Source organism: Rhineura floridana, chromosome 6 (assembly GCF_030035675.1).
Source record: "Rhineura floridana isolate rRhiFlo1 chromosome 6, rRhiFlo1.hap2, whole genome shotgun sequence".
In the NCBI taxonomy this organism is placed as follows: domain Eukaryota; kingdom Metazoa; phylum Chordata; class Lepidosauria; order Squamata; family Rhineuridae; genus Rhineura; species Rhineura floridana.
In genome coordinates, this window is record NC_084485.1 from 61,448,800 (window position 1) to 61,471,808 (window position 23,009).

General features: G+C 44.0%; 1 long non-coding RNA gene across 1 annotated transcript in view; it reads left to right on the top strand.

Moving 5' to 3' along the window:
• The first annotated feature begins 11,048 nt into the window (after nucleotides 1-11,048).
• Nucleotides 11,049-23,009, top strand: part of LOC133386657 (uncharacterized) — a 68,647-nt gene continuing 56,686 nt past the window's right edge. The window contains exon 1 of the long non-coding RNA XR_009763236.1: nucleotides 11,049-11,292. This is a non-coding gene — a long non-coding RNA (uncharacterized LOC133386657). The remainder of the gene's footprint in view (nucleotides 11,293-23,009) is intronic.

A 23,009-nucleotide genomic window follows, 5' to 3' on the forward strand; every position in this document is an offset into this window, starting at 1 on the left:
GTCCTCAACCCTGTACAAAGCATGTATTCATGCACAGTCAGCAAGTTTACACAGAGCTATCTTTACATGGTTATGGATACAAATGAGCCTGAGGACCAAGAACTTAAGTAGTTTCTCATGTACTTATGTAGTACTCTTAGTTGATGTAAAAATTCCTAGGGAACCAAAGATTTTATGGTTATATAACTCAAAACTAGCACCTTGATTGTGCCCTGATAAGAGAGCGCCAATATAAATGCTGAGTTATTACTGTCAATGGTCCTCTCCTGACTGAGGTAGCAGACCATTGTGATCCAAAGAGGAAAACTACAGAACAGTGGTCAATTTGTTGCTTCCTTGGCTGTCACTATAGCTATCATTTCCTTGATTTAGATTCACAGTAGAAATGAGCTAATATCTGTTAGCATATTGTTCTAGTGAACTTTATCCTAGTGCAAATCACACACACACACACACCCTTCAAAAACATCACCTGCACTTGTGTTTTCCTTGAGGATGAAACTAGGGCAGCAAGGAAGCATGGCCACCATTATATTGATTAGTGGCAAGAATACACAGAGGCTGCATTAAGCCATCCAGTATAGTGGTATGATCCAAATCCTCTATATTAAGCTGTAACACCAAGTAGAAGCAACTCTACGTATTCTAATAGCTATCATAATGTATCTATATCCCCCCTATAATAGCCTCAACATTTCAAAAAAAAATTCTTATAGAAAGTTCTTCTGGGAACAGTAATGATAGTGGAGCATATGAGCATATGGTGGGGCAGAGCTGTAGAGCCACCAACCCAGCACCATTGACACTGCTGCTCACCTGCACAGGGCCCACTTAGTGTGAGGTCAGGGCCATGCAGTTACACCAGTGGGAGTGCTGAAATTGGTGGTGGCATTCCCATGGACCAGCAGCGCCAGTGTAAGATAGGCAGCTCTGTCCTGCCACATGCACCGCTACTATTTAGTAATGTAAATCCCTTTCACATTTTAAGCCAAGTCCTAAAACAATTAGATTAGGATGATGAATTTTTATAGCAAGTACCTAAACTAATCCACTGATTCCCAGACTCTGTCCAATAGCAGATGAGTGCATTGCAATAGGGCAAGATGTATACCTTAATGTGTGTGTGTGTGTGTGTGTGTGTGTGTGTGTGTGTGTGTGTGTGTGTGAGAGAGAGAGAGAGAGAGAGAGAGAGAGAGAGAGAGACCATATTGGATGTGTCTAATATTCTGCCCCTCAGAAAAGGGAAGCCCAGTGAAATATTGATCTTTCATCTCTCTGCTAATATATGGACAGTAATACTATACCACTGAGGCAAAATTAACTGGGACATCTTGTACTTGCAAAGAGAATGCCCATTATTTTGGGAGCTCAGAAAATGGGAGAGGGGAGTGGCAATAGTGGTCAGTAGGGTGCCAAAGGCAGGGGGTTGCATGGCTGGCTTCCATATAGCAATCCTCACTACTGCTTCCTGAGAAGGAGCAGGGGAGAGATGAGGTGCAGGGAGCACAGTGCAGGCACAGTGGCAGCAGGATTGGGTCTGCATTTTTGTATGCAATTTTGCCTAATAAACACATTTTTGCAAGCTCATTCTCCTAATGCAATTTTGTATATTTTAACTGTATGCATTTTTATGCACACTTTCTCCCTAGATACTTTTTTTTTGGTTCGGGAACTTTGCAAAATTGTGAGAAGTGTGATTTTTGATGGATAGCTGTGTTTCATTTCCAGTCTGGTTTCAGGAAATGCAAACTAGGTATGTTCAGATTAAAATGTGAACCATACCAAATTTCTACCCCATCACTAGTCAGCAGTGGGCTGTGACAGGGAACTAGGGATGGGTAAGAAATTTGATTCAGTTTTCATTCAACCCGAATCTATCAAATTCACACTTTCCAAAAAAATATGAGAACTGAAACATAGCCATCCTACGAAATTTGAATTTTACTTGAAATTTGCAATGCAATTTGCCAACCAATGTTTACAAAAATGCTTATGTTAGGGGAAAGTGTGCATAAAAATGAATAGATGAGTGAAAATAACATACACAAATTTATCATGAGAAATTGCTTGCAAAATGTGTAAATTGGTCAAAAAAGGCTAAAAATTGTGTTTATTAGGAGAAATTCACACTAAAATACTGGAGAGCTTTCATGAGGATTTTTTTTTAAAAAAACTGCAACTTGCTGCCGAAATGTGGAGAACTGCATCTACGATTGGAAAACTGAGGAATTGAGCGAACAAAAGTTGACAGATCTTTCTATCCCTACAGAGAACTGGGGCTCTGATAGCTGTAGTGAAGGCTGGTGGCTCCAATGTCAGTGGGCATTGAATCATCTCTGTGTTTTAGTCTGACTTTCAAGGAACTGTCCAAAGTGCTAAAAACTGAAAGCACCATCGGCAGTTCCTTGAAAGTTTGGACTAAAACCCATAGAAGATTCACTGCCCCCCTGACACTCGAGCCACCAGTCTCCACTGGACAGCTACTCAACACTGCCAGATGCAGATGCTGACCATGCACTGAACCTAATTTTTTGACATCTCTTGAAAATATCACCTACAAAGGTCCCTTGGGAAACATGTGGTGATATATGGACAGCCAAGGAGGGCATGATTTATACCATTTTATGTGTTTCTTATATGCTAGTTTCACACTCAAAAGAACTAGCTTTTTTTAAAAAATTAACAACCAGCAACTATTTGTATTGTTTACCTGTCCCTCTCTCCCTGAAAAAAAAATGAGTCAATTTAGATGGTCTGACCATTGTGGATAAATCTAATTCCAGACAGACCTATTGCAAAATAATATATTCATTTTATAGATATCTTCCATTAATTTTATTCTAGCTATAAGTAATGATCTTCAGATATCACACTGACAACAGAGTGGAACTAAAGGTAGAAAGCATTTATGATCCTGGCTGAAGCCAGATGCTCCCAAGTGGCAAAAGAGGAAGGCATAACTCAATTTATTTACTTTTTTTTAAAAAAAACCAACTAATATTGTTATCTTTTTTTTAAAAAAAAGTTGCCATTAAAACATACTTTGCGGCTCATCCAATCTCTGGATTGCCTCTGATTTAGAATATGGTGAAATTAATATTTTTTTGCTGACTTGCAAGAAATACTTTGGTACATACAAATAGCAGGAATGCTTGGGAATATGCTCAGCTAACTATAATATCAATTAATTATTCCAGAATAATTATTTTTCTACACTTTAGACTTTGACTTGTATGCATATTCCAGGAGTGAAGTGAGTTAAAAAGAGTCTCTGGCAAAATTGGGAACTCTTGACCCACTCTTCATTTATCTTGCAATAAGTAGTTATATAGACCAGGGACAGGGAATCTGTGGCCCTCCAAATGTAGTTGGATTCTCATTTGTCCCAGTCAGCGTGCCATTGCTAATATAAACAATAAGAGGTGTTTAGTTCTGGCTGGAGGATTTCACTCTGTGTGTGTGTGTGTGTGTGTGTGTGTGTGTGTGTGTGAGAGAGAGAGAGAGAGAGAGAGAGAGAGAGAGAGAGAGAAAGAGAGAGAGAGAGAAAGAGAGTGAGTGAGTGAGTGAGAGAGAGAGAGAGAGAGAGAGAGAGAGAGACCCCTGACCTACCAACAGTCCTGTAGCCAGGGTGAGGCAAATGAGTGCATACACATCCCCGAGCTGTGCTTCCCCCATAATTTTTTTTAATCATCTTTTTAATTTGTGATGTGACAGACTATGGCAGCCTCCATTTAAAGAATGACAGCTTGCTTTAAGAACAGGAACAATTTAAGAATAGAACTCTGAAAAATTCAGTGAATAAATCAAGTTGAGTGCAGAACAAAAGCTTCATGTGGAAGATCCCCCAAAGGCTGCTCACTAAAGACTTTCCCTGGCTGAAGGTAGATTGTTCATGATCACAGTCACAGATCACTTAAGAGATCCTGAAAAATAGTCTGTGTTATAGTAACATGACCCTTGAATAGTCAAATATTAGAACTTGGTATTATGGACTAGAGTTAGACTCCATTTCTTGGACTTCCCTTTGCTCTACTTTTCATTTTCAGTTGTGCTGTACTACCAACCCAGAAATAAAAAAGCATGTTTGTTTGCTTGCAATAAGAATTAAGAGTGTGTTTATTCTGCAGTTATTATGATGAGTAGAGAAAGACTGAGTGCTTACTGCTAAAGGGTGAAATAAAGAGATCTGAACAAATTTGTACCGTAAGTTACCCTTTACCCTTTTAAAGTGCTTACAAAACTCACAATCATAGTGACTATTTTTTTCTTGAGTGTTTGATGACAAAGGATGAAAACAGACCTAGAGGAATAGAAAGCACAGAAAGTTGTCTGGCTGGCCACGTAGGCAGTAACTCAGCCCTAATTTCATTTTTTCCCAATATGTGCAGCTCAGCATGAGCTTAGACCGTGGCGCTGATTGGCCTAGCAATTCAGCACACAGCCTGGCATCTGTTCCTTCCCCCATCAAGCTTGGCTTGGACTTAAGTACTGGACCTGCCTTGTGCTAGGCCTTGACAGTCTCCTGATTCTCTCTACAGCCTGATAAGTACTTAGGTGACTCACAGGGAATCATGGACGTAGCACGGTGGTCAGGGCCGGCACCAGGCATGACTGGGCCCTTGGGTACCAGCCGGACCCAGGTTCACCATGAGTACGTCATTTAGATAGTTTGGTAGACAGTGCTGGGAAGGAGTCAGTGGTCGTGGTGCACGTTGGCACCAACGACATGGGGAAATGCAGCCGTGAGGTCCTGGAAGCAAAATTTAGGTTGCTAGGTAGGATGCTGAAAGCCAGGACCTCCAAGGTGGCTTTCTCTGAAATGCTACCGGTTCCACGCACAGGACCAGCCAGACAGGCCCAGCTTCGCAGTCTCAATGCGTGGATGAGACGATGGTGTCGGGTGGAAGGGTTTGGATTTGTTAGGCACTGGGGAACATTTTGGGACAAGCCGGGCCTGTACAAAAGGGACGGGCTCCACTTGAACCAGAATGGAACCAGACTGCTGGCACTTAAAATTAAAAAGGTAGCAGAGCAGCTTTTAAACTTACTGAGGGGGGAAACCCGACAGGAGCTGAGAAAGGTCCGGTTCGGAATAAACCTCCCCCCTGGGATAAAAACCAAAGAAATGATGAAATGTTAAAAGGGGTAGGCCTAGAAGTAGGCATTGTGAGAGCAGGGGCACAGGATATAAATTCAGAAGAGCAAAATTACCACAGGCCTAACCACAAGTGCCAAAGACACTTGAAGAGAGACACTGCTTACAAGTGCCTGTACGCTAATGTTAGGAGCCTCCGAACCAAGATGGGAGAACTGGAGTGCTTGGTCTTAGAGAAGAGCATTGATATAGTGAGCATAACCGAGACCTGGTGGAATGGAGAAAACCAGTGGGATACGGTTATCCCTGGATATAAACTATATCAGAAGGACAGGGAAGGACATATTGGTGGCGGAGTCGCTCTATACATGAAAGAAGGCATTGAATCCAGCAAGCTCGAAACCCCAAAAGAGGCAGACTCCTCCACAGAATCGTTGTGGGTGGTGATACCGTGCCCCAGGAGGGACTTAATACTGGGAACGATCTATCGTCCCCCTGATCAAAATGCTCAGGGAGACCTTGAGATGAGATATGAAATTGAGGAAGCATCCAAACTAGGAAATGTGGTAGTAATGGGTGACTTCAACTACCCGGACATAGACTGGCCGCATATGTGTTCCAGTCATGACAAAGAAGCAAAGTTTCTAGATATTCTAAATGACTATTCCCTAGATCAGTTGGTCATGGAACCGACCAGAGGGACGGCAACCCTGGACTTAATCCTCAGTGGGGACCGGGACCTGGTGCGAGATGTAAGTGTTGTTGAACCGATTGGGAGCAGTGACCACAGTGCTATTAAATTAAACATACATGTAACTGGCCAATTGCCACGAAAATCCAACATGGTCACATTTGACTTCAAAAGAGGAAACTTCACAAAAATGAGGGGATTGGTAAAAAGAAAGCTGAAAAACAAAGTCCAGAGGGTCACATCACTCGAAAATGCTTGAAAGTTGTTTAAAAACACTATATTAGAAGCTCAACTGGAGTGCATACCGCAGATCAGAAAAGGTACCGCCAGGGCCAAGAAGATGCCAGCATGGTTAACGAGCAAAGTCAAGGAAGCTCTTAGAGGCAAAAAGTCTTCCTTCAGAAAATGGAAGTCTTGTCCGAATGAAGAAAATAAAAAAGAACACAAACTCTGGCAAAAGAAATGCAAGAAGACAATAAGGGATGCTAAAAAAGAATTTGAGGAGCACATTGCTAAGAACATAAAAACCAACAACAAAAAATTCTATCAATACATTCAAAGCAGGAGACCATCTAGGGAGGCGATTGGACCCTTGGATGATAAGGGAGTCAAAGGTGTACTAAAGAACGATAAGGAGATTGCAGAGAAGCTAAATGAATTCTTTGCATCTGTCTTCACAGTGGAAGATATAGGGCAGATCCCTGAACCTGAACTAACATTTGCAGGAAGGGATTCTGAGGAACTAAGACAAATAGTGGTAACGAGAGAGGAAGTTCTAAGCTTAATGGACAATATAAAAACTGACAAATCACCGGGCCCGGATGGCATCCACCCGAGAGTTCTCCAAGAACTCAAATGTGAAATTGCTGATCTGCTAACTAAAATATGTAACTTGTCCCTTGGGTCCTCCTCCGTGCCTGAGGACTGGAAAGTGGCAAATGTAACGCCAATCTTCAAAAAGGGATCCAGAGGGGATCCCGGAAATTACAGGCCAGTTAGCTTAACTTCTGTCCCTGGAAAACTGGTAGAAAGTATGATTAAAGCTAGATTAACTAAGCACATAGAAGAACAAGCCTTGCTGAAGCAGAGCCAGCATGGCTTCTGCAAGGGAAAGTCCTGTCTCAGTAACCTATTAGAATTCTTTGAGAGTGTCAACAAGCATATAGATAGAGGTGATCCAGTGGACAGAGTGTACTTAGACTTTCAAAAAGCGTTTGACAAGGTACCTCACCAAAGGCTTCTGAGGAAGCTTAGCAGTCATGGAATAAGAGGAGAGGTCCTCTTGTGGATAAGGAATTGGTTAAGAAGCAGAAAGCAGAGAGCAGGAATAAACGGACAGTTCTCCCAATGGAGGGCTGTAGAAAGTGGAGTCCCTCAAGGATCGGTATTGGGACCTGTACTTTTCAACTTGTTCATTAATGACCTAGAATTAGGAGTGAGCAGTGAAGTGGCCAAGTTTGCTGACGACACTAAATTGTTCAGGGTTGTTAAAACAAAAAGGGATTGCGAAGAGCTCCAAAAAGACCTCTCCAAACTGAGTGAATGGGCGGAAAAATGGCAAATGCAATTCAATATAAACAAGTGTAAAATTATGCATATTGGAGCAAAAAATCTGAATTTCACATATACGCTCATGGGGTCTGAACTGGCGGTGACCGACCAGGAGAGAGACCTCAGGGTTGTAGTGGACAGCACGATGAAAATGTCGACCCAGTGTGCGGCAGCTGTGACAAAGGCAAATTCCATGCTAGCGATAATTAGGAAAGGTATTGAAAATAAAACAGCCGATATCATAATGCTGTTGTATAAATCTATGGTGCGGCCGCATTTGGAATACTGTGTACAGTTCTGGTCGCCTCATCTCAAAAAGGATATTATAGAGTTGGAAAAGGTTCAGAAGAGGGCAACCAGAATGATCAAGGGGATGGAGCGACTCCCTTACGAGGAAAGGTTGCAGCATTTGGGGCTTTTTAGTTTAGAGAAAAGGCGGGTCAGAGGAGACATGATAGAAGTGTATAAAATTATGCATGGCATTGAGAAAGTGGATAGACAAAAGTTCTTCTCTCTCTCTCAGAATACTAGAACTCGTGGACATTCAAAGAAGCTGAATGTTGGAAGATTCAGGACAGACAAAAGGAAGTACTTCTTTACTCAGCGCATAGTTAAACTATGGAATTTGCTCCCACCAGATGCAGTAATGGCCACCAGCTTGGATGGCTTTAAAAGAAGATTAGACAAATTCATGGAGGACAGGGCTATCAACGGCTACTAGCCATGATGGCTGTGCTCTGCCACCCTAGTCAGAGGCAGCATGCTTCTGAAAACCAGTTGCTGGAAGCCTCAGGAGGGTAGAGTGTTCTTGCACTCGGGTCCTGCTTGCAGGCTTCCCCCAGGCACCTGGTTGGCCACTGTGAGAACAGGATGCTGGACTAGATGGGCCACTGGCCTGATCCAGCAGGCTCTTCTTATGTTCTTATGTTCTTACCTGCTCATCCAGTCTACCTTGTCTCACATCATGACATATGCCTGTCATCAACCAAGATGGCAACAGGGATGTCAGCCCCTTAGGTAAGCCCCCATCACCATCTTAGTTTAAGGCAGGCTGGTGGGCAGGCAGAGTGCACATGGCATTCTCAGAGACAGGAGAGGCAGGTGGGGCATGTGTGCGTGCATGCTTACTGAAGCCCATACTGTCTGTATTCAGTGGGTGCCTGTGAGCTTCCTCTCCATGATCCTTGGCAGGGTTGGGACCCAAAGCTGCCATGGATCATGGAATGGGAGCGCTACCCTCCCACCCTAAGAAGGGGCCCCTCTGGGCTGCAAGGGCCCTCAACCAGGGCCTGACCTGGCCACCCTCTGGTATCAGCCCTGAGGGTGGTTGCGCTTGGAGGAGAGGTTGGGGCCTCAGCCATGGGCTGCAGGGCAGTTTCCCACCTGAGGAGGGTCATAGGCTTTGGCAATCCCCCCCACTGCATGCTAATTATCCTGTTGGCATTTTAATCCCTTCTCTCATCCTTGGTTGCACTTTGGGAGTGTTGCATGATGCTTTCTGGTTGTATTGGGAGTCATGCGTTGCCTGTTGGCTTTGCATTCCTTTGGGATCTGTTCATACATGAGGGATTGGCCTTCCTGTCTGCTCAGTGGCTGCTTACCTTGGGCAGGGTTTTCAGGCTTCCGAATTGACTACATTGGGCCATGTGTTCCAGTGATGTCATCCCATCAACTTGGAGGCTGTAATTTTGGCTAAGCGCCAAAGAGATACCAGCTGACATTATTTCTGGCCCTTTTCCCACTCTGATTTTACCTGAACTTCGGATTTCCCCGTTGGTAATTGTCCCAAAGAAGCAATTAATACCACCTCACTAACAGCCTTTCCTCCTCCAGGAATCTGCATTGAAACGTTTGGGAAGTGTGAAAGCTGGTGGACATTGAGTTAGGATCTGCAGGTTAATCTGGGAGGTGTGGATTAGCTCACTTTGTATCAGACTTCACAAAAAGATCAGATTTCTCAAGCATCCAAAGTTCATTGGTTAAAGTTAAAACATGTTGCTTTCTCATAACGGTTTGGATGTTTCCTTAAATCCCATCCTAAAAGAAATCATGATTTCAAATCATATTCCATGTTCTACTCTTTGGGGAAAAATGTCATTGCTTATGTTGTCAAAACAGCACCAGCCACATGAAAGATGGAGGTATCAGCAGATGTGGGGAAACTACATACAAGTTCCCCACTAATTCAAAAAAAATGGAAATAAAATGCTAGATTTCAGTTATTAGTACTAAAAGCATTGGACCTCAAGGACTTGAATAGTGCTACTCATAAGGGGTGGCAAACATATTACTGCTGCCATGTGGGGAGACCACTTGAAATTCAAGTCATGTAGAGGATTTCACCACATGGCAATCCATTTTTATGAACTGGATTACCATGTCTACACCATGGCAAATGGTGTGTGGTGGTGATAATGGTTTCTGATGGCATGTAGGAAATTATTTAATTTATGCAGTGGTTTATCCACTGCACAGAACCGGCTTGCCACATGAAGACAGCTGGGGAGCAGTTGAAGAGACCTTCACACATGATGGTGCCATTTCTGAGGAGCACACCATTTGAATATTTACATATGAATGCTGGGCACTGGCATGGGATGCACTGCTCGAAACATAGGGAACAGGAGCATCTCTTCTGGATAGTCCTACTCTGTACCAGATAACGTAGATAGAAGAGTTGTGAGAATCACCATTCCATTTAGAAAGAGTGGGGTGTGTGTGTGTGTGTGTGTGTGTGTGTGTGTGTGTGTGTGTGTGTGTGTGAAACTCTTTCAGCTATACCCAAGTTTTCCCTTCAGCCAGCTAGAATTTATAGTTCCTGTCTGGTCAATTGTTTTTTAATTAAAAATTTATTGAGTTTCTCAAAACTTGAACACATAAATAGCTAGCTTTTGACTAGAAGAATGCTTGTGTGCACATGTTTAAATCACCGCTCTCTACTTTGACCCTGCTGTGTTTCTACATTTCCATTTGATCTTATTAAAAAACATTTTTAGTCGTACTTATTTTATAGGCAACAAAACTTCATTGATTTCACATTTATTTATTATTTGGTAGATTTATTTTCCACTTCTCAACTAGAGTCCACAAAGTGGCTAATAAAGTTTATGAAACACAACCAATATACCAAGAACCACATGCCCACAAAACAAAGGAAGCAGCCCCACTGGAGCAGGATGAGGCATCAGATGTTCCTTCCCACAGGTCAGTTGCTGTAAGCTGACTCTGTGGGGATCAGGGAGAGGATTGTCCAACTGAAATAGTCCCTGAAGTTGTCTTTGGTTGCCGCCCTTACTCCCTTCTTTCTTCCCACAAGGCAGTTGTTGTAACATCCAGCATTATCAATATTTTCTTATACGAGAGAAATGTTGCGTTTGTTTTCATTTTACCTATTGCCTCTACACTTGGTCCAACAAGCTCAGGGCAGAATTTTACCATCTTGGCCTACCATCTTATTTTATATAACACATAGAATAGCCTTAAAAATACCAGTTAAACCAGAGTACTTTTTGTTTAAGCTGACCACATGGGTTATACTGGCCAAGTGCTAGGGGTGTGCAGTGACCACAAGATGTGCCTTGTTTATATAGCATATAGAAGCAGTCATGATCTGTCTTGGATCCACGCCGTGTTGATTCATGATTCATGTCGAAATCTGATGTGTTAAATCCAAAGTTCTCTCTCTCTCCCCCCCCCCCCACCTATCATGGAGGAAAGGATACAACTTTCTTACTCTTTTCACATAAGTGGATGACATTTTCAGGCAAAAGAATTCCTCCAGAGTGGATTAAGCCTGGTAAATCGAGGGTTTTCATGCAAGGAACCTTTAAAGTTTGGAAGAAGAAGAAGAAATCATCTGTAACTTTTTTATTTTCTGCCAGAATTGGATGCAAATTGCAGGCATGTTTGCCTCTTCGCCTCTTCTGAAGGGAATGACGCTTGCCAAATTAAAAAGGTAGGTGTAGCTGTTCTCCTGCAAGGGCAGATTTTACCATGTTGGGGTGGCAAGTTAGAAATCACATTCCCGCCCCTAGAGGGTTTTTTGGGGGGGAGGATATGTTTGAAAAATGGAAAGAGGTAGGTGGCCCTTAGAAAGAAACCTGCTCAAGTTCATACAAATGGGTCCAGGACTAAATTTGTTAAATTTGTTATTAAAAAACAAAATCGGAAAAGTCACCGTTTTTTCTCACCACTCTGCTTCCTGGAAATGGCACTGTATTTAACTTCATGGAAAAACCGAGGTGGTAAAACTGCGGTACTCGGAGAAGGTTGTGGACTTCCTGATTCACCCTGACACACCTTGTTAAGACTGTGTTCTGGCTCAATAATGTGAACAACTACCCTGAATCATCCCAATTTGCCTCATTCTTTGTAACACATATAAAGCTATTTTCTTTCCAAGCACATTAAGGTTGGGAAAATCTGGCAAGTTCAGTTCTCTCAGTTTCTCATTTTCCCATCTTAACTTCAGTTCTCCATATTTTTGGGGAGATTTGTGATTTTTTTAAAAAAAATAATCATGAAAATTTTCCAGCATTTTAGTGTGAGTTTCTCCTTAGAAACCATTTCTTGTCATATATAATGCATTTTGCCCGTTATTTTCACTAATATGTTCATTTTTATACTCTTTTCCCCTAATATATGCATTTTTGTAAACATTGTTTGGTTGCTGAACTGCATTACAAAATTCTAATAAGTGTGAATTTCAAAGAATGGCTATGTTTCAGTTCTCACATTGTTTTGGAAATTGCAAATATGGCTTGAAATGTAAACTGAATCAAAATTATCGCCCATCCCTAAGGCATACACAGGTAGATCCATACAGATCTTTCCAGATACATCCAGGTCTTTTTATTTTTACAGAGGTCCAGAGCTTCTGCAGCACTGAGAATTATGGCTGGATGCAAACAGCAGCACAACATATATTTATTTTCCAATGTACTTGTGGAGCTATGATTTTTCCCCACAGTCATCTTGATAATATGGTGATATGGTTACATTTCAGTTTGCAAAACTATGATAACTCTACAATTGAACATGGTAACCCTGTGATATTTTACATCTGCAGTTCTCCTAAAGATATTATCCAAGACCCAGTTTGATTGCTCCCAACTAGAATGTTCCCCCACTATAACTGATTAGAAATCTCCTGTTTTGGATAAGAAATAGACTTTGCCTATGGAGTAGGAAATACTATTACTGCCCTTACTGTTTCTGCATATATTATCAGGGAACATACGGAAACAAGCAGGAAAGTTGTAACATACCTATTGTTATTCTGTATAAACAATATTCAGGTGCCCCTTAGTTGTATATATGGAGGGTCCATGAGGCTGCATTCTGTGCTGCTATCCCTTCACCCCCAACCTTCCTGCACTGAGTGAATGGGGAGGACTGTGAGTGCATTTGGCTGAACAACACTCTCTCTCCATTTTCTAGAACACTGGGATATGCACACATAGACCAGGGTACCTGTGAAAAAATGCAGACTGTATATCATTACTTTAAAAAGAGCAAAGTGTGTGCCCGTATTTTATTTTTTATGTATATGAAATTGCCAAAATCTTCATTGATTTGGAGTTTATTGAACTCCTGGGTAGCAGAAATAAATGTTTTTTTTTATATCATTAACCAAGTTGCATTACTTTATCATAGTGTCACTATCACTTTTCTCATTGCTGTATTTTCAGTTCCCATCATATGGCAATAAGGCAGTTAATGGGAAAACCAATTTTGTGTTAACGGTGATAAGTTTTCCTTTACCCTCTTTTATGAGCATGTGTAGTTTTTCAGTGTCCTCTGATAAGTTTTCATCTTTTTATTCCAAAGCGGCTTTTTCACATACTTAGCAAAGTGCTTCCTTTCCTAACACAACTTTTAATGTAAGTCTTTATTATTCCCATTTTACTGATGTTGGCCCATAACAGAGTTGGAACAGAGGTGAAGCAAAATTTCCCAAGACTAAGCCTTGATCCCATGGACCAAAAATGTTGTGCACAGCAACAGTTGTGCTGTTTGCACAGTAGATGTTGTGCTAGATCCAATTCTCACTTCCCTTGTGTCCTCACCAAGCAAGATATTATTTAAGTGCTTATGTTGTCCCACTTCAGTGGGGTTTTATATTTAAGGCTGCCATTGGGCAAGGCAGATGCCATTATTATGAGGAGCTCATCTGGATTTTTTTAACTACTTGTAGAACTGTTTGAGTGGACATTGGGAACTATTAATTGCAAGAAGTGTTGTACTGTACATGAATAATAAATACGGTTTTTCTCTTTAAAATATTGGGGGTAGGGGTCCTGATGCTTTCCAAGATGCAGTTCACATGCATTTTGAATGGAAAAGTCATGACTGATTGATTGATTTGCAGAATTTTTATATAGCCTATTAACAATAAGTGTGTGATGAACAAAATAAAATAAAATAAGCCCATCAGTATGTTCACAGTGTTGGATTTCTCCAGTTGGTGTCTGTGCTTTCTGCTGATGTCACAATATGGTTTGGAATGCCTGGGTTAATATGTGAAATACTGATGTATATAATCTTCCATCTGTATGGGGAGACACACTTGATAGTCCCTTCTAGACCTATGCCTCTCCAATTCTCAGTGTCTTTTATCCATGAAAGCTTAATAAATTGTTCATATTGCTAACCCAGATACTCCTCTGTAAATGTCATTTAGGTCAGGTCTAAATATATATATATCCCACAGTGTTTTTATATTAGCTTTATGAAGGCACATAATTATTGGTTGCTATATACGAGTCATATGAATTATTTTTTGAACATTTTCTAATTTACAGTAGGAATAGACAAATCAATCTATTTCCAGTCCATGTCATATTGGCATGTTTTCAATCATGAATCTATTTGATCCACTTTCTGGATCACATGATCTTTCAATTAAATATCAAAACATTTGGAAAGTGTAAAAGCTGATGGAGATGGACAACTAAGGCTACAATCTGCCATGCTGGGGGTGAGGATTGGAAGTCTCTCTCCACACAGCCCAAATAGTTCCAGCAGCCTCTGCTTGCAATTGATGCCAGCATTACTGCTCCAGCATAGAGCTCCCAGTTCTGTCTATGAGTGGAAGTATTGCCAGCAGGGTTCCCACCAGTGGCAGATAGGGATGTCAGAGGAATCCATAAAAAATTGTCTGTCAAGCAGATTTGTGAAGCTTCGCTTACCTGCGCGAAGCTCTGGGGAGCGGAGCATAGTTGCGGCCAAGGGTGAAGCCGCAGAAGCCATTTTAAGGAAGGGAACGTCGCGCGTCATCTCAAGGCGACGCACGACGTTCTGCACGGAGGAGGCGGAGCTAAGGGGCTATTTAAGCCCACGCCGCCGCCTCCGACTTCCTCTTGGCTCGCGATGACAAAGAGAGGAAGAATGACGGCGTGGGACAAGACGGAGCTACTGAACAGCGAGGGACAGAGAGCGGTGGCCATTTTCTGGCCGCATGGTCGATGCTTGGGCCTGATCAGCCCATTTAAGGTTGCAGCCACGACGGCAACGACTGTTAATGCTGCTGTGTGGCTGCAGGTGGCCTGGTGGTGAGGCCTGCCCAAGTTAAGCAAGATTACACAAACATCCTACCCCCTATACAGGGAGGAGGGAGTGGATGTTAAACAAAGATTACAACCACATACATTTAAATATTACGCAAGTATATTTAGGCAGTTAAAGGGATAGATAGATAGATAGATAGATAGATAGATAGATAGATAGATAGATAGATAGATAGATAGATAGATAGATAGATAGATAGATAGATAGATAGATAGATAGATAGACACATCCCTGTGGGTTGCTGATTCCCCCCCCCCCCATAAAAGGGGAAGGGGGTGAAGGTAATATAAGAGTACCACTTAGATATATTGAACTTTTACATTTAATATTAAATAATTAATGATAAACAGATATGAGCCCAATGCCTCCTAAGAAGGGAAAGTTGGGCCAAAAGGGGCATGTGCCTAGCCAGCAGGCCTCGTTAAAAGGGCCTAGTGGGCGGGAAGCGTCTGGGCTGATAATGGTAAAAGAAAGAAACACATTCATAAAATAAAGTGAAATACAATAAACATATCAAGCTAACAAACTTGCTATATATATATTTGGCAACCCCTTGCTGCCTAGGCCTTTGGGCATTTAAAACCACACACACACCCTTAGCCCAGGGCAGATTGTGGGAGAAAAGGTGGTTAATGTAGTGGTTAGGGTGTTGGACTGCGACCCGGAAGACCAGGGTTCGAGTCTCCCCAACAGCTGTGAGGCACAATGGGTGACCTTGGGCCAGTTACTGCAGGCTCAGAGCAAATTATGGGAGGAGGCTGCACAGGCTTTTCGAGCCTGCCAACACAGGCCCTATTTCCCCCTTTGATTGCCAAGGCTGGGTGTGAGTTCAGTCTAGGTAGGGGGCGCAACACAGTGAGGGATGTGGGTGAGGCCCTGGCAGCCTCTATTGGCAATTGTGCGGGGCTCTTTGATTAGGCTTACAGTTTTTTTCCTAGACCCAGGCCTATATTAGGTTGCAGGTACTTTATTCTATTAATTTATTACATGGTGGCTGTTGGGGGATACGGAGCTCTTGGTTAAGCTTCCGACTTCTTGCTAGGCCCAGGAATATATTAGGTTGAGGTAATTAATTCTATTATCATTATATTATATGGTGGCCTTGGTGGGGCCGGGTGAGCCTTCTGGGACTTTGTGCCTGTCCTGTTTAGATACTAGTGGTGTGCACAGATGACAAGGTTTTGCTAGAAAATGTCTAAATCACCATAACTTAGTTGACAGTGATCCTTTTTCAAGTGTCAGTGCCAAACTAATTGTTACCTCTGAGACAGAAGTTGCATTTATTTGAATTTAGTCTCGTATCAAAAACAAAGCATATGGCATTTGTTGTATTAAAGAAGGGCATGCAAACTTCTGTAGGGAATTGAAGGTCTAGCAGATTATAATGTGGCTTGATGGGAGGATAGGAATAAAAAGGAAAACCAGACTGCTTATAAGGCTCTTATCCTAATTCCAGGATCTTAGACTTTACTAAGACAGGATATTAGATTCTTGTTGACACAGAGGCTGCCTTTTAAGTTCCAGGCAGACTCTTCACCCTTTCCTGATGATTTTGTAACAACAACAACAACAACAAAAACCTTCTTTGTTAGGATTTCTGATATCATTTACCTGCAGTCATATATAGCATGCAACTTTTACATTGGCACTTCTGTTTTGATATCAGTTACTTGAAATCAATGTAGCATGCACATTTTGCATTTGAACATTTATTCTTATGGTTGTTTGGAAACCCGCTAGGAGAAAGCTGCAGTGGGTCCAAATATTGGTGACAGCAGCATATCCTCAGTCTCTGTGCTTTAGGGGAACTGGATTAGCTGCCATGGAATAGTAGTTGGTAAAGTGTACTTACTCATAAATGATTTACTTCCTTTCTTTGCAGAAGGATGTGCACAGCAGTGAGATATTAGGCCGGAGGCCTTCAAGGGGGTAAGAGGAAGCCCCCAGCTTAAGCTGCTCAGGGACATGTGTCCCTCCCCAGTTAGACTTGAGGTACTACGAACTTCGCTTACTGGCTACCCGGTTTAAAGGGAGGTTTGTCTGTGTTATGGTGTTTTTCTTTTGGTTTCCTGATCCCAGATTCCAACTCCCGGCTGGCCTTCAGGCCATACAGACTTAAATCTGTCGTAGTTATGGCCCTAGGATGCAGAGGACATATTACACCTGATTCACCACCAGCCTGTTTAAGGGGTCAGGCAGTCATGGGTTTATACTGGGTAGTCTGGGATAGTGCGCTGCACTTCATTCAACATGGTGCACGCCTGTGATAGAGATGCCTTATGCATTTTTATGTGGCAGAGCATTATCTATGGACTGCTATATTTCTCACATGGAGTGCTTCAGCTCCTTCAGGGGGGGGCAGTCATGGTTTCCAACTCCCGGCTGGCCTTCATGGCCTACAATCTTCAATCTGTTTTAGTTATGGCGGTAATTGCCAGGGACAGAGTGTAAAGATGTACAGTTGGGCAGAGTTCTTGGCCCCTTCCTGGCCACCCCAGTCGGGTAGGGCCTTAAAAGGCAGTGGGCAAATTATGCCTGATTCACAACCAGTCTAATTTAAGGGGTCAGGCAGTAACGGGTTCATACCTGATAGTCTAGGAATGGTGCTCTATGCTTCATTTAATATGGTGTGCACAGGTGGCAGAGCATTGCCTATGGACTGCTATATTTCTCTCATGGAGTGCTTCAGATCCTTCTGGTAGGGGGCAGTCAGGAGACAAGTGGACTCAGAAACAGTGGGGCACTATCTGTATGATGGGCTGTTCATCGGTTGGGCAGATTTTGGGGTGCATGTTAGCACCTGAGGTCACAGCTTATAGTATGGATATGTAACTGGGGGTTCCCTTGAAAACTGGGAATATGGAGAATTCTGCCCCAGTGTTCACCTTTCTGGGTATCAAGATTGGCTCTGTGCCAGTGTTCACCTTCTGGGTATCAAGATTGACTCTGCGGCCCAGGGCTGCAAGCTGCACAGGGACATGCTTTAACTGTTGCAGATTAGGATCCTGGAGTTTTTCCACTTCTAGCTAAGGCACAGGGTTTTCAAGATCATTCCACGGATTTTAGGGTCCGGTGCATGTTGGCTGGGTGGGCTAGGGAGCACCCAGCTGCCCTGATCACCGCCGTCCTATATCTCCAGAGCTTTTAGAGAAACTCATGAGCCAACAGTCAGCAGTATGCTCTTCCAACTATGAAATCCGGCTATTTCGAGCAGTGTCCCTTACATTATTTTGGGGGCATTTCAAATTGGAGAAGTAGTGGCTGGGTCTAAGTTGGACCAGTCACAGCGCGCCCTCTTAATTTCAGATATCAACATGAAAGCAGGCAGCACTTACCTTACATTATGTAGGTCTAGGACTGACCAGAGGGGAAGGGGACGGACTGATATTTTAGCTCCTTCCCCTTTGCCACACATTTGCCCAGTGCAGGCCCTGCAAACCTTTATGACAGCTAGAGGAGCAGTGAGTGGATATTTATTTGTTCACAGGAATGGTGATCCTCTCACTAAATATCAATTTTGGGCACTTACTACGAAGGCTCTGCACAGATTAGGAATAGACCCATCAGGTTTTGGGACCCACTCTTTTAGAATTGGAGCGGCTTCCACAGCAGCGGGACTGGGTTTCCCGCGGGCCAGGCTGCAAGCTGTTTATTTATTTTATTTATTTATTTGTTGGATTTCTATACCTCCCGACTAGCATAGCTCTCTGGGCGATGTACAACAGAGGAATATAAATATACACAATAAAATCCAATAATTCGGTGCAAGGAACGTGTATGTAGGCATCCACAAATCTAAAATCAGTTAAACATATTTAAAAGACTAAAATAGACTAAAATGCCTGAGAAAAGAGGAAGGTTTTAACTTGGCGCCGAAAAGATAACAACGTCGGCGCCAAGCGCACCTCATCGGGAAGACTATTCCACAGTTCGGGGGCCACCACTGAGAAGGACCTAGTTCTTGTTATCATCCTCCGAGCTTTGCTGTGAGTCGGAACTCGGAGGAGGGCCTTCGATGTGGAACGTAGTGTACGGGCAGGTTCATATCGAGAGAGGCGTTCCAGCAGGTATTGCGGTCCTGCGCCATATAAGGCTTTATAGGTTAAAACCAGCACTTTAAATCTGGCCCGGAAGCATATTGGTAGCCAGTGCAAGCAGGCCAGAACAGGTGTTATGTGTTCAGACTGCCTGGTCCTCGTTATCAGTCTGGCCACCGCATTCTGCACAAGCTGTAGCTTCCGAACCATCTTTAAAGGCAGCCCTACGTAGAGCGCATTGCAGTAGTCCAACTGAGAGGTTACCAGAGCATGGACAACTGAGGTGAGGTCCTCCCTGTCCAGATAGGGACGTAGCTGGGCCACCAACCGAAGTTGGTAGAACGCATTCCGTGCCACCGAGGCTACTTGAGCCTCTAGTGACAGGGAAGGATCTAAAAATACTCCCAAACTACGAACCCGCTCCTTCAGGGGGAGTGTAACCCCGTCCAGAACAGGGTGGACATCCACCATCTGATCAGAGAAACCTCCCACCAACAGCATCTCAGTCTTGTCTGGATTGAGCCTCAGTTTGTTAGCTCTCATCCAGTCCATTATCGCAGCCAGGCAACGGTTCAGCACCTTGACAGCCTCACCTGAAGAGGATGAAAAGGAGAAGTAGAGCTGAGTGTCATCAGCGTACTGATGGCTACGCACTCCAAAACTCCTGATGACTGCACCCAGTGGCTGCATGTAGATGTTAAAAAGCATGGGAGACAAAACCGACCCCTGCGGGACTCCACATTGGAGAGCCCACAGTGTCGAGCAATGTTCCCCCAGCACTACCTTCTGGAGACGACCCGCCAAGTAGGAGCAGAACCACTGCCAAGCTGTACCTCCAACTCCCAAATCCGCGAGCCTCTCCTGAAGGATACCATGGTCGATGGTATCAAAAGCCGCTGAGAGGTCAAGGAGAATCAACAGAGTAACACTCCCTCCGTCCCTCTCCCGACATAGGTCATCGTACAGGGCGACCAAGGCTGTCTCGGTGCTGAAACCGGGCCTAAAACCCGATTGAAATGGATCTAGATAATCGGTTTCATCCAATAGCACCTGGAGCTGGCCAGCAACCACTCGCTCCAAGATCTTGCCCAGGAATGGAACATTCGCGACTGGTCTATAGCTATTAAGATTTTCAGGGTCCAAGGAGGATTTTTCAGAAGTGGTCTCACTACCGCCTCTTTCAGATGGCCAGGGACCACTCCCTCTCATAAAGAGGCATTTATCACTTCCCTGGCCCAGCCGGCTGTTCCAACCCTGCTAGTTTTTATAAGCCAAGAGGGGCAAGGATCTAGAGCAGAAGTGGTCTCACGCACCTGTCCAAGTACCTTGTCCACGTCCTCGAGCTGAACCAACTGAAACTCATCCAATAAAACATGACAAGACTGTGCTCCGGACACCTCATTCGGATCAACTGCTGTAAACTGGGAGTCTAAGTCCCGGCGGATGCATAGGATCTTATTTCTCGATACCACACACCCTCTGTAGGGGAAAAGGACCTATTAGAATGGTCCGCCCCAGACGCCTAATGGATCCAGAAGGATTCCTGACTGCGCTTGGGGAATTGGAACCTGCTGAAGGCCGCACGGTCGATACCCTGGTGATGGAGTGGAATGAGGGGATCACCAGGGCTCTGGACCACGTGGCGCCGAAATGTCCTCTCCCCCTGAACAGAACTCAGTTAGCACCTTGGTATACTCCATGGTTGCGAAATCTGAGACAGGAGGTGAGACGACTAGAACGCCGGTGGCGGAAATCCCGTTCCGAAGATGTCCGGACACAGGTTAGAGCAGCAGTAACTGCCTACCAAGTGGCAATAAAGGCAGAAAAGAAGAGGTTCTTTGCTGCCTCTATTGCGTCCGCAGAGTGCTGTCCCAGGAGGTTGTTCCAAGTGGTCCGAAGCCTGGTCGGTCCAGTTGCTCAGGAACCCTTGGAACAGTCTAAGGCCTCCTGTGACAAATTAGCAAAGCACTTTGCCGACAAAATCGAACATTTACGGAGCTCAATTCCATACGCCGTGGATACAGCAAATGAAACAGAGTTGGCCAGTTGCAATCCGGTCAAATGGGATCGGTTTCGACCTCTTCCTTCTGAGGATGTGGACAAGGTGCTCTCGACTGTGAAGCCTACCACCTGTCTAACTGATCCTTGCCCATCGTGGCTCCTTGTGAGCTGCAAAGAGAAATTGGGCAAGGGGATTAAGGCGGTGGTCAATGCATCCTTGGAGGAGGGTGTAATGCCATTAGCACTCAAGGAGGCAATTGTAAAGCCCATCTTAAAGAAGTCCTCCTTGGATCCCCAAGTTTTGAATAACTTTCGCCCAATTTCGAACCTACCATTCCTGGGCAAGATCATTGAGCGAGTGGTGGCTAATCAGTTGTCGACACACTTGGATGAAACGGATTATTTGGATCCATACCAATCGGGTTTCAGGACTGGACATGGAACTGAAACAGCATTGGTCGCTCTAGTTGATGATATGAGGAGGGCATTAGATAGGGGAGAATTCACCTTTCTTGTCCTCCTCGATCTCTCAGCGGCTTTTGATACTGTCGACCACAGTATCCTTTTACATCGCCTGGAGGAATCGGGAATAGGAGGCACTGTACTACGGTGGTTCCATTCCTTTCTTTCCGACAGGCATCAACAGGTAGCATTGGGGGAGGAGGTTTCAGACCCTTGGCCTCTCAATTGTGGTGTGCCACAGGGCTCTATCCTCTCTCCCATGCTATTTAATATCTATATGAAGCCGCTGGGGACAATCATCAGGAGATTTGGGCTGCAGTGTCACCAATACGCGGATGACACTCAGCTCTATCTCTCGTTTAAATCTTCACCAGAGTCTGCTGTGGAGACCATGTCCAAGTGCCTGGAATCCGTGAGTGGATGGATGGGAAGGAACAGGCTGAAGTTGAATCCTGATAAGACTGAGGTGCTACTCGTGGGAGACAAGGGAAGGCTGGGAGATGTTGACCTGGTGTTCGACGGGGTGAAATTGCCCCTGAAGGACCAGGTCCGCAGCCTTGGGGTTGTTCTTGATTCCAAGCTGTCCATGGAGGCTCAGATTTTGGCAGTGAGCCGGGCAGCTTGGTATCAATTACACCTCATTCGTAGACTGCAGCCCTACCTTCCTGCTCATCAGCTCCCACTGGTGGTACATGCCCTGGTCACCTCTTGGTTGGATTACTGTAATGCGCTCTACGTGGGGTTACCCTTGAAAATGGTCCGGAAATTACAACTTATACAAAATGCTGCGGCTCAACTACTTACAAACTGTCGCCGCCGGGAACACATCACCCCAGTGTTGTTCGACCTACACTGGCTCCCAGTTATTTTCCAGGCCCAATTCAAGGTGTTGGTATTAACCTTTAAATCCCTATACGGTCTCGGCCCAGTTTATCTGATGGAGCGCCTCCAGCGCCACCAACCATGCCGTCCAACAAGATCAGCCACACAGGACCTTCTCTCAATCCCGCCAACTAAAACAGCTAGGTTGACGGGGACAAGAGAGAGGGCATTTTCAGTGGTGGCCCCCACTCTCTGGAACTCCCTCCCGTATGACCTTCGACATGCCCCTTCCCTGAATGTATTCCGCCAAGCTTTGAAGACCTGGCTCTTCAGACAGGCCTTTGGGACTTACAGAGAGGGTTAAATTTTTACGACCAATAGCCTACTACTCTGTACTGGAACTGTTTTATTGTTTTATTGTTATATTGTATTTTATGATGTATTTTATTATGATGTAATGTATTGTTGTTAAATTGTACGTCGCCTAGAGTGGCCATTGGCCAGATAGGCGACCCACAAATTAAATTATTATTATTATTATTATTCTGGAAGTGCCCAGCAAACTTATTACAGTGGGCTACTGATGACACTATCAAGTCCTTAGGACCAGAATGAAGTAGCCCTCGGACAACTCTAAAGAGCTCCGCTGGTCGGCAAAGAGATGACTTAATAGTGGCAGCAAAATATTGTTTTTTTGCCACCCTCACTGCTCCTAAGTACAACTTAGTAGAGGCACTTACCAGTGCATAATTGCATCCGTCGCCTCCACCTCTGCTCAAGC